Genomic DNA, 15,175 nt, shown 5'->3' with positions numbered 1-15,175 from the left:
TTGATTCTTGTTCAGAATATGATCCTAATGACTATTCTAATCTCGAGGAGTCAAAGGCAGATGGCCTGTCCTGTTCACCCATCAAGGTGCATGTTCTAATTTGGCTATGTTTTATTGATTGCGGGTATCTTGCATATGTTGTCTTGCATTTCTTATACTTTGTTGCACCGCCATCTGCTTAGTTTACTCACCATATATGTCGAGATGCCATGCCCATCCATTATCAATACATATTCCATCTATCATCATACCATGTTTTTCCACTCAAATGTTGTTCTTGTGCATCAGACATCAAAAAGGAAGAGGGTGATTGCCGAACCTGAAGGAGCACCAGCAAAGTCCTTGAAAAACATGGTGGTGCCGGAGAAATTAGACAGCACCCCACTTATATTGGTTGTACAACTAGTGACACAAAATGTAGGACCGACTCCAGCAGACTATACCCATACTTCACTGGCCAGACCACTAGCCCTACCACACAGGACCTGCACTCCAGCAAAAGGTATACCGATTTCATTTGCCATAGCACCAGCTGTACCACAGAAAAATCTCACTCCAGCAAAAATTACAGCAAGTCCACTGGTCGAAGACCTATCCCAACTACAGAGACGGCCAATTCCTGCAGATTGGAACCCCATTCCATTTATTCCTAGTTTAAAAGACAATGCTTTCAATGTTGTTAGGGACTACGTGCATATATTCCCATGTTGGGAAGATTATTGTGAAGACAAACACCATTTTCACATCTTCCTATCCAACTTATGTGTAAGTGCTATTATTCATGGCTATTATTTTCCTGTTTTCTGCTGATTGAACACATCAATGATTTACATTACATTGTTGTAACTAGGTGAGGGTCAATCTGGATAGTCATGATGAGCAAAGCTTGCTTGTGCTTTTCAAGGAAGCATTGCAGCAGTATATAAACGAATTGTTACCTGAGGAAATCACACTTTGATGGCAAGTCTATAAACGAATTTCCGGTGAAGTCTCATGTGCTAAATTTAGAAGACATTGAATGGAAAAACTTTGTTATGCACTGGTCCCGTTCCCATGATGAGGTACTGTCTATGAAATCACATGACAATTTGAACTTCTACTTTTCCGCATGTGCCTTACGGATCTTTTTTGCAGGAAATCTGCTCGAAGAAGAATTCCGGTTTGACAAGAACGACAGGATATCGCAAATATGTTGCCCACTGCTTTGCTCTTGTTAGTACCTATTGTCCTGTATCACTGTACTTGCATACATACCTGGTTCATTATGTGATAGCAGTATGCATGATAGCTTTCTTCTCAATTGTTTGCTCCAAATTATCTGATCTGTATGAATGGTTACATTAGTGTAGAATATATCCAATGCCAATGTTTTTTAGCTCTGCATTGTTCTTGTAAGTACATGCTGTCCTTTATCAGTGTACTTATAATGACAGGTAGTTGTTCATGTACCATCACTCTGCAGCTTATTTTCCTTTGCCCTCCATTTTCTACACATCAGATCTATGTTTACTCTTACCATGAGGTTGGTACTGAAGAATTTTAGCTGTGCATTGCTCTTGGCTGTACCTTTTGCCTGTATCGCTGCACTTACATGTATAGCTACTTGGTTATGTAGCAGCACTCTTCATCTTATCTTAAATATTCTCCATTTTTTTGTATATTATCACATCTATATTTACTCTTAACAAAATGTAGAATAAAGGCAATGCTTTTGAAGAAGATTCAGTGGTAAACTTCTTGAATTGCCCCCCCCCCCCATCAGCATGGACAAGGCCTTTATAGAGCCTGTCTTCACCAATAATGTAAGTTTTTCCATCTCAAGCCTTCAAACTTTTTTGTATATATTTGGTTAGGCATGACTGCAACAGCTGTTTATTTTTGGTGTTTGCATCAAATTGCTTGTTTAAAGTTTATTATATGTAGTTCATAAAATTGTCCTTTCTCAATTTAAGTTTTCAGTTCTACAACCAAGTTCCTTCTTCATACCATGTAAATTAAACTATACAGAGCAAGTGATCTTCTTTTGCACTGCATGTATGCTTCTGTTCTTCATCTGTAATCCAGTGGTGTGGTGAACCTACCCACTACAGCACAATGTCATATTCTGCAATGTCTTAACTATGAAAAATGTCATATCATTCTACTATTATTTAAACTGTCTCTTTATTTGCCAATCTGAAATGGTATAAATTGACAGCACACTAACCATTGATACTTATGAGTTCTTGATCTGTAATCCAGTGGTGTCGTGAAGCTGCCAACTCCTTCACAATGTAATTTCCTGCCATGTCTTGACCTGAACAATACCATATTGTGTTAATGCAAATTTAAACTGTGTCACTTTATTCATTAGTAAGAAATGTGATGAATTGTCAGCACTGATACTTTTATGTGCAAAACCTGTCATCTGTCTGCTTGTTTATCTTTCAGAGTGAGGAAGATATAAGTGTTGAACAAGCGCAGTCTCATCATCTTGCTCAGCTCCTTGCGCTGCAGCTCCCTAGTAGGGCTAACCTTTCTTGAACTCTATTGAAGTGTTGTCGGTTTTGTATATTATTTTGTGGGCGTGTTTATTTGCACTGGTGGCGATCTTTGATGCCCAGTGTATGTAATCTGCTGTCTGCTTGTGCTTTATTATCGTAGTGGCGAACTTTGATGCCCAGTGGATGTAATATGCCGTAATTTCTTTATTGTATAGTATAGGTTTTTTATTATTCACGATGCTGCAGTTATTTTACTATATATATATCTTGTCTTCACAGTAAACTGGCCAAACCGTAAAATTACGGTACATAATCGGGCCGTCATGCAATCACTATGTAGGTTGGGCTTGAAACATGCCGATCAGCTCATGGGCCGGCAGCAGCTCGAAATGAACCGCGACCCATGATTGTGCGAATCAAATCATGGGCTTTTAACAGGCCGAAAAATTGTCACGGTCCTTGTTTGGCCCAATCAGATATCGGCTGCGAGTAGGCCGGATGCAAACCGGGCCATAGTTAGGCCCAACTATATGACGGGATTTTAACAGGCTGAAATTAATGTAGGGCAGAAATGTTAAACGGGCCCTTAACAGGCCAAAACTAATATCAGGCCGAATTACTAAGTGGGCCTTTAGCAAGTGGGCCCAAAAGCATAGTGTCCAGTTGACGGGCCGAATCTGATATGGGCCATAATTAGGCCCAAAACCTCTTAAAGGGCTGGACCTGATCTGGGCCGTAATTTGGCCCCGAACGTGGTAGGCTTTTAATGGGCCGGATCTCATATGGGCCACTATTAGGCCCGGAGCATGGCAGGCCATTAATAGACCATATCAAATATGGGCCGGCATTTGGCCCAAACATGGCAGCCAGTTAACGGGCCGGCCTACTAGGGTCCTCAGAATCTTGTGGGCCTACAGCTGGGCCGGCCCATTAATGTCGGCGAAATCTCATGGGCCTTTAGCTGGGCCGGCCCATTATGATCCGCAAGAATTTTGTGGGCCTTTACCTGGGCCGGCCTATTATGGCACACAAAAATCTTGTGGGCCTTTACCTGGGCCGGCCCATTATGGCCCGCGAAATCTTGTGGGCCTTTAGCTGGGCCAGCGCATTATGGTCCGCAAAATCTCGTGGGCCTTTAGCTGGGCCGGCCCATTATGGTCCGCAAAATCTTGTGGGCCTTTAGTTGGGCCGGCCCATTTAAACTTGTTGGGCCGTGCCATGTGTCGACGTATCGTAGGCACCTTCTGTCCAGTGAGTGGATGACATCTGTGCCGACGATGAGCCGACACGTGTTTCCTCTAGCCAATGATGATTTTACACGTGGAAAATCCCCATTGGTCGGGGCTGTTAACGAGTTATCGGATCCAAAACCTGACCCGATAGCTTAACGGTGTTCCGTTATGGTGGATGCCACGAGTCAGTCACCATTGACGAAAGCACTTCTGTGATGCGCGATTTATTGTCATGGAAGTGGATACTTCCGTGATGATAATTTTGGTAATGTCATGGAACACTTCTATGACAGCACAGGTATGACTATCTTGATTCTGTCATAAATTTGTCATGGATGTACATGCATGACAAAAAAGCGACCTACTGTGACAAACACGTATCATCACGGAAGTGTATTTTTTGTAGTGTGTCAATCTTCAACATTTAGAAGAAATCCATCTTCCATTGCTTGTAAAAGCTTTATAAACTGCCATGACGTCACCTTCAGAAAATTTGGAAACCCGCCACGACGTCATCTTAACGGATCCTTATCTTAAATGCCTTCCGAAAATCGAGGCGTCTAATTAGCTGGATAATCATCATTTTAGCCTTCCTCGTTTTTCGCGCCTGGCTGTTCACCTATCTCCTTATAAATAGGCACGACTAGTCTTCCTCATTCTTCTTCTTCCTTCTATCGCAACCCCTCTGTCGCTCGAGCTCCACCGCCGCGGCAGCGCTCACCGTCGTCCTCAACCTTGGCCGCTGCATCAACCTGAGCTTGTCCCGAGAACGGCGGCGACCCTCCGTAGTAGAACTATGTCCATAAGTTTTTGCCTTTCCGCACCTTAGATCCGCATTAGGTTTGCAAGTTCTTCTGTGTTCTTCACTGTTCATTACAGATTCTTCATAGTTTCTCCACCGGATCCTCTTTTGATCTAAAAGAAGTATAGAACTCATGCGGTAGCTGTTTCGCATCCATTTTAGATGCTAGTAGATCCCCTTTTCTTGTACAAAGGCCTCCTTATAACTAATGAACTCCTCTGTACTGGTTTTTTAGGTCTAGATTTATTTTCCTTTTTTGAACAATCTTGATCCAAAATAATAACAACAGCCTCTGAAACTCGTTTATCTCAATACTTAGCCAATTTTTTGTCGCTGGCAATTTTTGAATACCTTTAGTCATGGCAGCATATCACGCGGGCTCATTTTTCCTTCATATATCATTAGCCCTTACTTAAGCCGCCATTGCGCATCTGTATTGCAAACATTAACTTGTGATTCCACCATTTAACTTAAAACGGCAAATTACTTCCTTTTTAGCTTGCCCTCTCACCATGCCGCCAAAAACAATGACAATTTGCAACTGGGTCCCGTCCACAGTTACTGATGACACTCTGAAGGACTTTGTCACCATTGGATATTTACCAGAGAAGAGCATTATGTTCTATCGTGCCCCTGACCCGGCTGAAGAAAAACCTGAACCCTGTCAGGACCCCGATTCCAAGTCACATCGATCTAGCCGGTAACACCTCATATCACTTTGCGGCCTCACGCATGGTATTCCCACGGGTGTCGCCTTACCATGGCCCGGGACCGTTTGCACCTTTTGGCTCACGTATATGATAGTGTCGCTAGCATCCATATGACAGAGAACCCGGGCCGACATGGCTAGTCGTGAACCCAAAGCGGCACTAACCTATGGTGCCAGGCATACATGAATCACATCGAGCATGTCGGTCAGCAGCGTGTGAATCCGGGCTGTAGCACTGGGCTAACAGGACTCCGGGAACCCGGGTTGTAGCAGGCTACGCAGGACTCCGGATGTTACCGCGTAACATTTCCCTGAAGGGACAGACACAGGAACAAAGTGAAACACATGCCGGCCAGTCAAGTGTCCTGAGAAGTAGTGCTGGGCTAGCAGGACTCCGATGAACCGGGCTGTAGCGGACTACTATGGCTCATGGAAGCACTAGACTACATTTCCCCATAAGAGAGGCTGCCAAGGATAACACCTAGGTTGTCGGATCCCACACATACCAAGCATTTCAATCATACACACAATATGCTCGATATGTGTAAATACAACATGGCATCACAACATAACTCTACAACTCAAGTATTTATTCCTTAGGCTCCAAGGAGCGAGATATTACAAACATGGGTCTCATGACCCAACAATCACAGCATACAAATCAAGCACATGCAGAAGCTTAACATGTCTAAGTACAGACATCTACAAATGGAAAAAGGCTAAGAAGCCTGACTATCTACCAGATCCTGCCGAGGGCACAAGATCGTAGCTGAGGTATCAAGCTAACGTCGAAGTCCACGCGGAACTACTTGCGAGACTGAAGTCTCTCTCTGCAAAACATAAATTAAGCAAACGTGAGTACAAAGGTACTCAGCAAGACTTACATCAGAACTAGCTACATATGCATCGGTATCAACAAGGGAGGGGGTGGTGGAGTTTAACTGCAGCAAGCCAGCTTTGACTCAGTGGCTAACCTGAACTACGACTGCAAGCAACTCTTTTGAGGTGGCGCACACGAGTCCACATATTCACCATTCAATACACCACTATGGAACTGCTCCCGTCTCCCTACGAGACGGCCATCCATAGCACTCACACTTATCTTGCGAGTTTTAGAGTATCCACTTTCACTTGTCTATGAACTATGCAAGGGGTCCAAGTTTGCATATCCGAGGAATCCGGCTATTCGAATAGATAATGATAACCCTGCAGGGTTGTACTTCTTCGCACACACTCCCACCACTTACCACCATATACACATCATGTATCTCGGCAACCTTCAAGCGGAAGCCTGGCGAGGGTGTCGGCCACGGCCTACCTAAACACTTAAGTCTCTAGTCTAGGTTTATCGCCTATCCAGGTTCCATCCGCAGAGAGTCCGGCCGAGGTTTCCACATACGGCCCCGAACGATGTGAACAGGGTTCCCGAGACACCAAACGGGTGCCCAGTACACCGTGCCACGGTGTATCTACCGCAACATAGCCCACCCCTAGGGTCAGCGCTACGCACGACCGCCAACACATAACCTACAAACACCAGAAACTAGTTGCAACTCCTGGATAGAGTACTAGGCTGATTAAGAAGCCGAGAGGGTCAATTAAGGATCCCAATGAGTGGTAGTAGCTGTTCATGGATCACAGACATAGAACTCAGTTCCTGAGGATGGCTGCAATGAGACAACCCACCATGTACTCCTACATGGCCTCTCACCGCTACCTTTACCAAAATCGTATTCACACACTTAGCTCACACACAGTAGGACATGTTCACACACCTCCGATTCATTCCCGATGAATCAGACCTGACACAACTCTATGCAATAGCAGGCATGACAAACAAGCATGAATGAGTAGGCACATCAGGGCTCAAACAACTCCTACTCATGCTAGTAGGTTCCATCTATTTACTGTGGCAATGACAGGTCATGCAGAGGATAAGGGGTTCAACTACCGCAACAAGTAACAGATGAATCATTGTTGTCCTAATGCCGTAAAAGAGAGCAGGAGCGAGAGAGTGGGGTTTTATCGGAATGAACAAGGGGGTTTTGCTTGCCTGGCACTTCTGAAGATATCATTGGGTCTTCATCAGTGTCAACAATCACAGCGTCGGTACAACGTCTATCGAGAAGGGAGAAATACCGGCAACAGAGAAAGAAACACAATGAATTCAATGCACAATATGATGCATGATCATGACATGTCAATATGCTGTGGTTTGAGCTAATGCAACTAGCAACATGTTAAATGGAGTTAGTTTGAACCCTAGGTTCAAATTCAAACTCCACATGTGAGAGTTTAAATTCTATTTATGTGAATTGGCATAAACAACAGCCATAAGTTGTTCTAACATGCATGAAAGTGCCATAAACAGATTCCTTGAATTTTTCTGATAATTTTTCATATATAATTTATTTCAATTGGAGCTACGGTTGATTTTCTATGATTTTTAGAAGTTTTGCTAATTCTCTGGAATTTCCTGAATTATTTTGAAATCCAGAAAATCACTTATTACGTCAGCATGACGACAGCACGACGTCAGCAAGGTCAACAGGGTCAAAACTGACCCGTGGGGTCCATTGGCCAGTAAGTCAGACACTAATCCTGCATTGACTTGGGCTTTGACCCGCTGCAGGACCCGTTGTCAGCGTCTAAAAGTGGTTTAGCTGGCGGTGATTAGCACTAATTATGCGGCCACGTCAGCACGCCGGAGTTTGGCCGGCGGCGACCTCAAGACGCGGCGGAGTCCGCTCGGGATTGAGCTACGGGTGACGGTTTCGTGCGAGGTTTGCGGCTATGGGTTGCTGACACACACGCGCATCCAGTGGTGGCCACGGGAGGGAGTGGAGTGGACTGTAGCAGTGGTGGCAACGACGAGTGCGGTGGCCGGAGTTCGGCCGAGCTCGGGGACGAGGCTATGGTGGCCGTGGGGTTGCGTGCTTCGCTCCCACGGCACCTACACGTCACGGCGAGCATGTGGGTGAGCTCGGTTAGAGGTTACGGTGACCGTGGCCACGGCGATGAGGAGCTCAGGCAGCGGCGCGATTCGGTCATTGTCGAAACGAAGGCTGCGGCGAGAAGCTGAGCACGGGAGCAAGGGGAGGAGGTGGAGAAGCTCACAGCGAGGCCGGAGGAGGTCTCAGCGGCTCGGGGAAAGTCCGGTGCAGGCGGAACGGCGGAGACAAACTCCAACGACCTGAGGAGGAAGACGATGGCGGGACGGTGATGCAGAACTCCCGGTAAGGCGTAGCTCGACGAGGAGGAAGAGGGCGTCGTGGCGGAGCTTCTGGACCGCCCGAGAGGTCGAGGGAGAGGCGATGGCCGCGCTGGTGCGAACGGCGGCGGCGAGCTCACTCGGCTTCGGGTGAGAGAGAGAGAGGCGAGGCAGGGAGAGCGGGGAGCGGTCGAGGGGGTCCAGGGGGCAACGTGGCGTCGCAGAGGGAGTCTAGGGCGACGAGGGGGCAGCCAGGCAGGCAGCTGCCGGCGTGGCACGCCGCGGCGCCGTGGCTGTCTTCTCCTTTGCCTTCTGGCAGGAGGAAGAAGACGCCCCTACCCTCGGTGGGCCGGCCAGGTGGCTGGGCTACCAGGTGGGCTGGGCCTAGCACAGTAGTGGGCCAAGAGGTAGGCTGTCAGGTAAGTGGCCCAAAGGACTTCTCTCTCTCTCTTCTAATTAAATTCTGTTTTCTATTTTTCTGTAACTTCTGAGCTTTATTAAAAATACCAAAACGTTTCCAAAAATCCTGAAAATAATTGTGGGCTCTATTAGGATTATTCCTAACGGCCCATACTTAAGTTCAAAATTAATTGAGCACTTAAGATAATATATAGCATTTAAATGCCCAATTGCAAGTAGCATATGATTTAATTCAGTGACCCTCTGTTGTCGTAGAAAAGTGTGCACCATTTTTTGTCATAGGTTCTAAACCAAGGCATAGATGACGAACATTTTAGAAGGGCATTTTGGGTTCAGTGAAAATGATTTATTTGGACCCTAGTTGAATTTCATTTGCTGCCAGGGTTTATCAGCCCCCATTTCAAAGTTTCATAAAATTTAGACATGATGCATGGAGGGTAAAGCAAAGGCAGGCAAGGCCTGAACTGGGGCTGTGAAAACTCACCCCCACTAAACAAGAATCTCGTCCCGAGATTCAAGCGTAGGGTAAGATGAAGGGGGGGGGGACACAAGCTAACATAATCTTCACGATCCAGGTTGCACTTCATAAGAACGTTGGTTCGATCACCATCTTTGTCTCGATGTCTTGCTTTGAGAACTCCAACCAACATGGCGACGAGAGGGAAGGGAAAACTCTGGAAGGATCGATCTTCTCGAAGATCAAACAACTCAGGATCAACTCATGGAGTGAGACATAGGAACATCTCTCCAATTGAGACACAAAGTTCACATCAAGCTGATGGATATCAGACGACGAGGATTCAAGTTGGTAGGTAGTAATTCCACACTTGGGTAAGGTGGTGCAAGGTTTCAAGGTTGCGAGGAGATAATTGTCATGGACCCATAACAGGGCACCTTGGAGAAGGTGACTCGTTGAACTGTTCCGTTAAGTGGCAAAAAGAATTACTTTTGATCCATAAAACATTGAAACTCTTCATACCAGCTTAAGGCAATTTACAATTGATCATCTGAGATAGCTCGAAGAGACGGCATACTCGGACTAGGATGGATGATGTGGACTACCTTGTTGAAGACAACGCAAGGGATAATTTTGCTTACGCATGCTCTCAAGAACTTGAGCATTTCCATATTCATCAAGGTTCTACCAACATCCGTGGCAAGGATCCTGGCAACACGACATACCACCATGATGACTAGTGATGGATGATGCGGATACAAAGGAAGATAACACCTTCTCAGATCTTCCCTTAGCGAGGCTAAGGGAACAGAATCTGGACGACCGACCGAGAGACATTTAACACTCCGCTTCTAATGTTCTCCTTGATGTGCTAGCGTAACCCATTTATAGATATGGTTTGATATCTAGAACATCAAGTAAAAGGTCGGACTTCGGAAGCTCAAGAACCCATAAGGAATAACTACGGAGGAAGATCCTGCGAGATCCTTATGGGGAGGTGACCAACTTCTTCAACCAGGATACTATAATAATAGGCCTTCCGGCTAGGTGTGTTGGCCACGACATCCACGTTACCGGTTACAGAGAGACCAACAATATAGTTCTTGGAGTACGTTCCAACCATCATATCTGCCTGAGATTCAGATCTGGTTGGTGTTAGGATATTCCAGACCCATCCAGTCTAGAAGGAAAATGAGAGTTTGCAACACAATTTTGACGAGATGACGTTGCGAGATTCTCGGGGAATGAACTGCGATAGCAAGCTCCAAAACATGAGCTGGTTCTGCTACAAACTTGTGAACATGCTATCCAAGACAAGCATGACCACGTAGTAGTCTTATAGTAAAACACTATCGAGTTCAGGTGGGGAACCATCACGCAAGTCCATGGATTAGATCCCAAGCATAGACTTCTTTGCCTTGAACAATTCAATCAGTGGCTTGGTGTGCTAGGGAATACATATGGAGTGGAGGTAATTAATCTACCAAACCATAGAATACATTCACACATGCATAACTGACTTGGAATGGTACCACGGAAAACAAAACAATCTTTCTCGAACTCACGGCGGTAAATTGCACCAAATGCACATAAATTCGAGGAAGTCACTTCTTCCATCCAAGCATAAGCTTCATGAATGGAATACAAAGGCATTGCTTATAAAGTTTCCAACACTAGGTTGATGTTCAACATGAATCATGGGGGAGACAAAATGTTGCTAATGGGCTCAACAACAACTCATCGGAATTTCCATATCACTGGACTTCCACCATCATGTGAACACGGTGATAGTGTTGGTCAGACCAAAGGATGTAATGGTGTATGCTCGAGGAATCAGCCACAAGCAAGACAACATTACGAACATCGTTGGTTCTGATTTGACTTGACGATAGCCCATACTCGAGTGAAAGTTTTGACAATACAATAGATCCAAAAACCGGTCACGAGGAACAATCGATGAAGATATCATCTTTCTTCAACACACACACACACACAAAGATATCCCTTAACACGAACTAAGTCAGACAAGCTTTTATCTTCCGACTCTCCAAGTGGTTGTCTAGCTCAACCAACTAGCTCAGGGATATCCAACACAGATTCTTGGAGAAGGGGTGATTTATAAGAAAACCAACTTGATCACGAACTCAACATAGCAGTCAGGTGACAGCCAGGTAATACTTCCGAGAAGATCTTCGGAAAATCACGAACCACCGATATGTTACTAAGCTCGAGAACAATCTTGCTTTTCAGGGCAAGACGATGTGATCAAAAGAGCAAGGGTTTAGCAAAATCCTAACCCGTTGATCGAAGAGTGCACCAGGAAATAAGGACTAGATAGCACGTTCAACCTTAGGGTGATGATTCAATAATCAGCACACTAAGAATGATATTAATGTCCATTAACTACCAAGCAAAGGGTTGCTAGGAGTATTGATTTCACACATCACGATTCACTTGTCGGTATTCCAGTTGCGACAGCACAACGCCGAGGAATGAATAATGATGGCGAGAAGTATCACTACGTCAAGAATTCATAAGGGAGGGCACAATTCATATGATATTCCTGGCATAAAGAGGGCAATACTTAAGGGTTGAACAGAGTCAAAAGCTGGATTGGCACTTTGATCTGCGGAATACAACTGCTTTGACCCAATCCTGGATATGGATGAGGTACTGGAGTTTGTTTCTCCTAGTCATTCTGGAATGGAATGGCTTGACGGATCACATGAATAATAGGCACCGATGAACGAATGCTCACATACTCTTGACTATCAATTGTTAGATGAAGGTCGGAATATAACGGAAGGGGAACAACTCAAAGGAACACATAATTTTCTGAGTTATGGATGCATGGATTAGCATGTTATTTCTTCCGGATAACCCACGCAGAAATGTTGAACTGACAGAGTCACAATATAAAATGGAGAACACATCAGGAGCACTCTGTGGTGACCTTTTGGTTCAAAAGAACTCCTGCCAAGAATGGTCCATGATAATTGGAAGAAGGATGTACCACGAACCTCGAGGACTATCGCAAAGGTTACTAATATCCTAAAGGAACTAGCAACACTATCAACATGAGATAAGTAGGTGAATCTCGGGTTCAAGAACCCATGAATAGAATACCTACCACTACATGGCATCACGGAATGCTTCCGATAATAGTGGCCAGAATCATCACACCGGAACACAAAACATGGTTAGATTACTAGGTGACTCCCTAAAACACCTAGGGTCATAATAATAGCTCCAACATATATGTCGATACAACAGAGTACCTCAACTCACCGATTAGTGTGATTAATCTGGCCCAAATGGACATCAGGAATAGGAGGAAGGGGTTTGATAATGCATCAGACTATTTAGAAACCTGGAATGACTTGGACAGCATAACGGCTGTAAATGCTCAAAAAGATTTGAGACATCTTGCAAAATAGTGGCATAACCACTTAACATCATCATATCAAGGGTATAATTTGACTGACAACATAATAAAAGTAGTAGAAACTGAACTGAAACTCGAATCCAGAAATCCTATAAGTCTACGGATTAGTAACACGTCATCCTGATAGATAGATGAGAAGGCCTAGTTCTTAATCCCCGTAGAAGAGAAGAGGATGACTCAGATCAGAAGGGCATAAGATATAAGGAGTAAAAAGAGCCTTACGTTCCCTTCCACAATCAATTCCCTTATATAACTAAAGCATTTCTAGACTCAACTTCGACCAGTTGGCTTGGTAAACCTACAGGCAGTCAGGCTCTGATACCAAAGCTGTCAGGACCCCGATTCCAAGTCACATAGATCTAGCCGGTAACACCTCATATCACTTTGCGGCCTCACGCACGGTATTCCCACGGGTGTCGCCTTACCATGGCTCGGGACTGTTTGCGCCTTTTGGCTCACATATATGATAGAGTCGCTAGCATCCATATGACAAAGAACCCGGGCCGACATGGCTAGTCGAGAACCCAAAGCGGCAGTAACCTATGGGGACAGGCATACATAAATCACATCGAGCATGTCGGTCAGCAGTGTGTGAATCCGGGCTGTAGCACTGGGCTAACAGGACTCCGGGAACCCGGGCTGTAGCAGGCTAGGCAGGACTCCGGATGTCACCGCATGACATTTCCCTGAAGGGACAGACACAGGAACGAAGTGAAACACATGCCGGCCAGTCAAGTGTCCTGAGCAGTAGTGCTGGGCTAGCAGGACTCCGGTGAACCGGGCTGTAGCGGACTACTATGGCTCATGGAAGCACTAGACTACATTTCCCCATAAGAGAGGCTGCCAAGGATAACAACTAGGTTGTCGGATCCCACACATACCAAGCATTTCAATCATACACACAATATGCTCGATATGTGTAAATACAACATGGCATCACAAGATAACTCTACAACTCAAGTATTTATTCCTTAGGCTCCGAGGAGTGAGATATTAAAAACATGGGTCTCATGACCCAACAATCACAGCATACAAATCAAGCACATGCGGAAGCTTAACATGTCTGAGTATAGACATCTACAAATGGAAAAAGGCTAAGAAGCCTGACTATCTACCAGATTCTACCGAGGGCACAAGATCGTAGCTGAGGTATCAAGCTAACGTTGAAGTCCACGCAGAACTACTTGCGAGACTGAAGTCTCTCTCTGCAAAACATAAATTAAGCAAACGTGAGTACAAAGGTACTCAGCAAGACTTACATCATAACTAGCTACATATGCATCGGTATCAACAAGGGGGGGTGGTGGAGTTTAACTACAGCAAGCCAGCTTTGACTCAGTGGCTAACCTGAACTACGATGGCAAGCAACTCTTTTGAGGTGGCGCACATGAGTCCACATATGCACCATTCAATACACCACTATGGAACTGCTCCCGTCTCCCTACGAGAAGGCCATCCATAGCACTCATACTTATCTTGCGAGTTTTAGAGTATCCACTTTCACTTGTCTATGAACTATGCAAGGGGTCCAAGTTTCCATATCCGAGGAATCTGACTATTCGAATAGATAATGATAACCCTGCAGGGTTGTACTTCTTCACACACGCTCACACCACTTACCACCATATACACGTCATGTATCTCGGCAACCTTCAAGCGGAAGCCTGGTGAGGGTGTCGGCCACGGCCTACCTAAACACTTGTAACGCCCCAGATGTAACTTTCCCCATTTGTACTCCAACTCTTGCCGTTTCCGGTGTCAAGTTATATTTATTTCTCGGGTTCGGGTCCTTGTCTCCGTGTGTTGTTTTCGTTTTCATGCATCTCATACCATGTCATCACGGGCATTGCATTTGCATACATGTTCATCTCATGCATTCGATCATTTTCCCCGTTGTCCGTTTTGCATTCCGGCGCTTCGTTCGCCTCCGGTGGTCATTTCTACCTTTCTTTCTGTGTGGGGTTTAAACATTTCCGGATTGGACCGAGACTTGCCAAGCGGCCTTGGTTTACTACCGGTAGACCGCCTGTCAAGTTTCGTATCAGTTGGACTTCGTTTGATACTCCAACGGTTAACCGAGGGACCGAAAAGGCCTCGTTTGTGTTGCAGCCCAACACCCCCCAAATTTGGCCCAAAACCCACCTAACTCTGTTCCATGTCCTAGAGCGTTCGATCACGATCGTGTGGGCGAAAACCGCACCTCATTTGGACTCTCCTAGCTCCACTTATGTCTATTTATAGACCCCTCCTCCAAATCCCGGATCCCCACGTCTCAAACCCTAAAAAAAAAAGATCTCCTTCCTCCGCCGCCGACGGACGTGTCCGGCCCGCGCCGGACAGCGTCCGCTCCACCCCGCCGCCCGCCTCAGCCAACGCCGCGCCGCCACGTGGGCCGCGCCCACTTCGCCGCGCCGCC

The sequence above is a fragment of the Triticum dicoccoides genome, chromosome 7A (assembly GCF_002162155.2).
Source record: "Triticum dicoccoides isolate Atlit2015 ecotype Zavitan chromosome 7A, WEW_v2.0, whole genome shotgun sequence".
NCBI lineage: Eukaryota > Viridiplantae > Streptophyta > Magnoliopsida > Poales > Poaceae > Triticum > Triticum dicoccoides.
Note: the sequence above shows the minus strand (reverse complement) of the source record.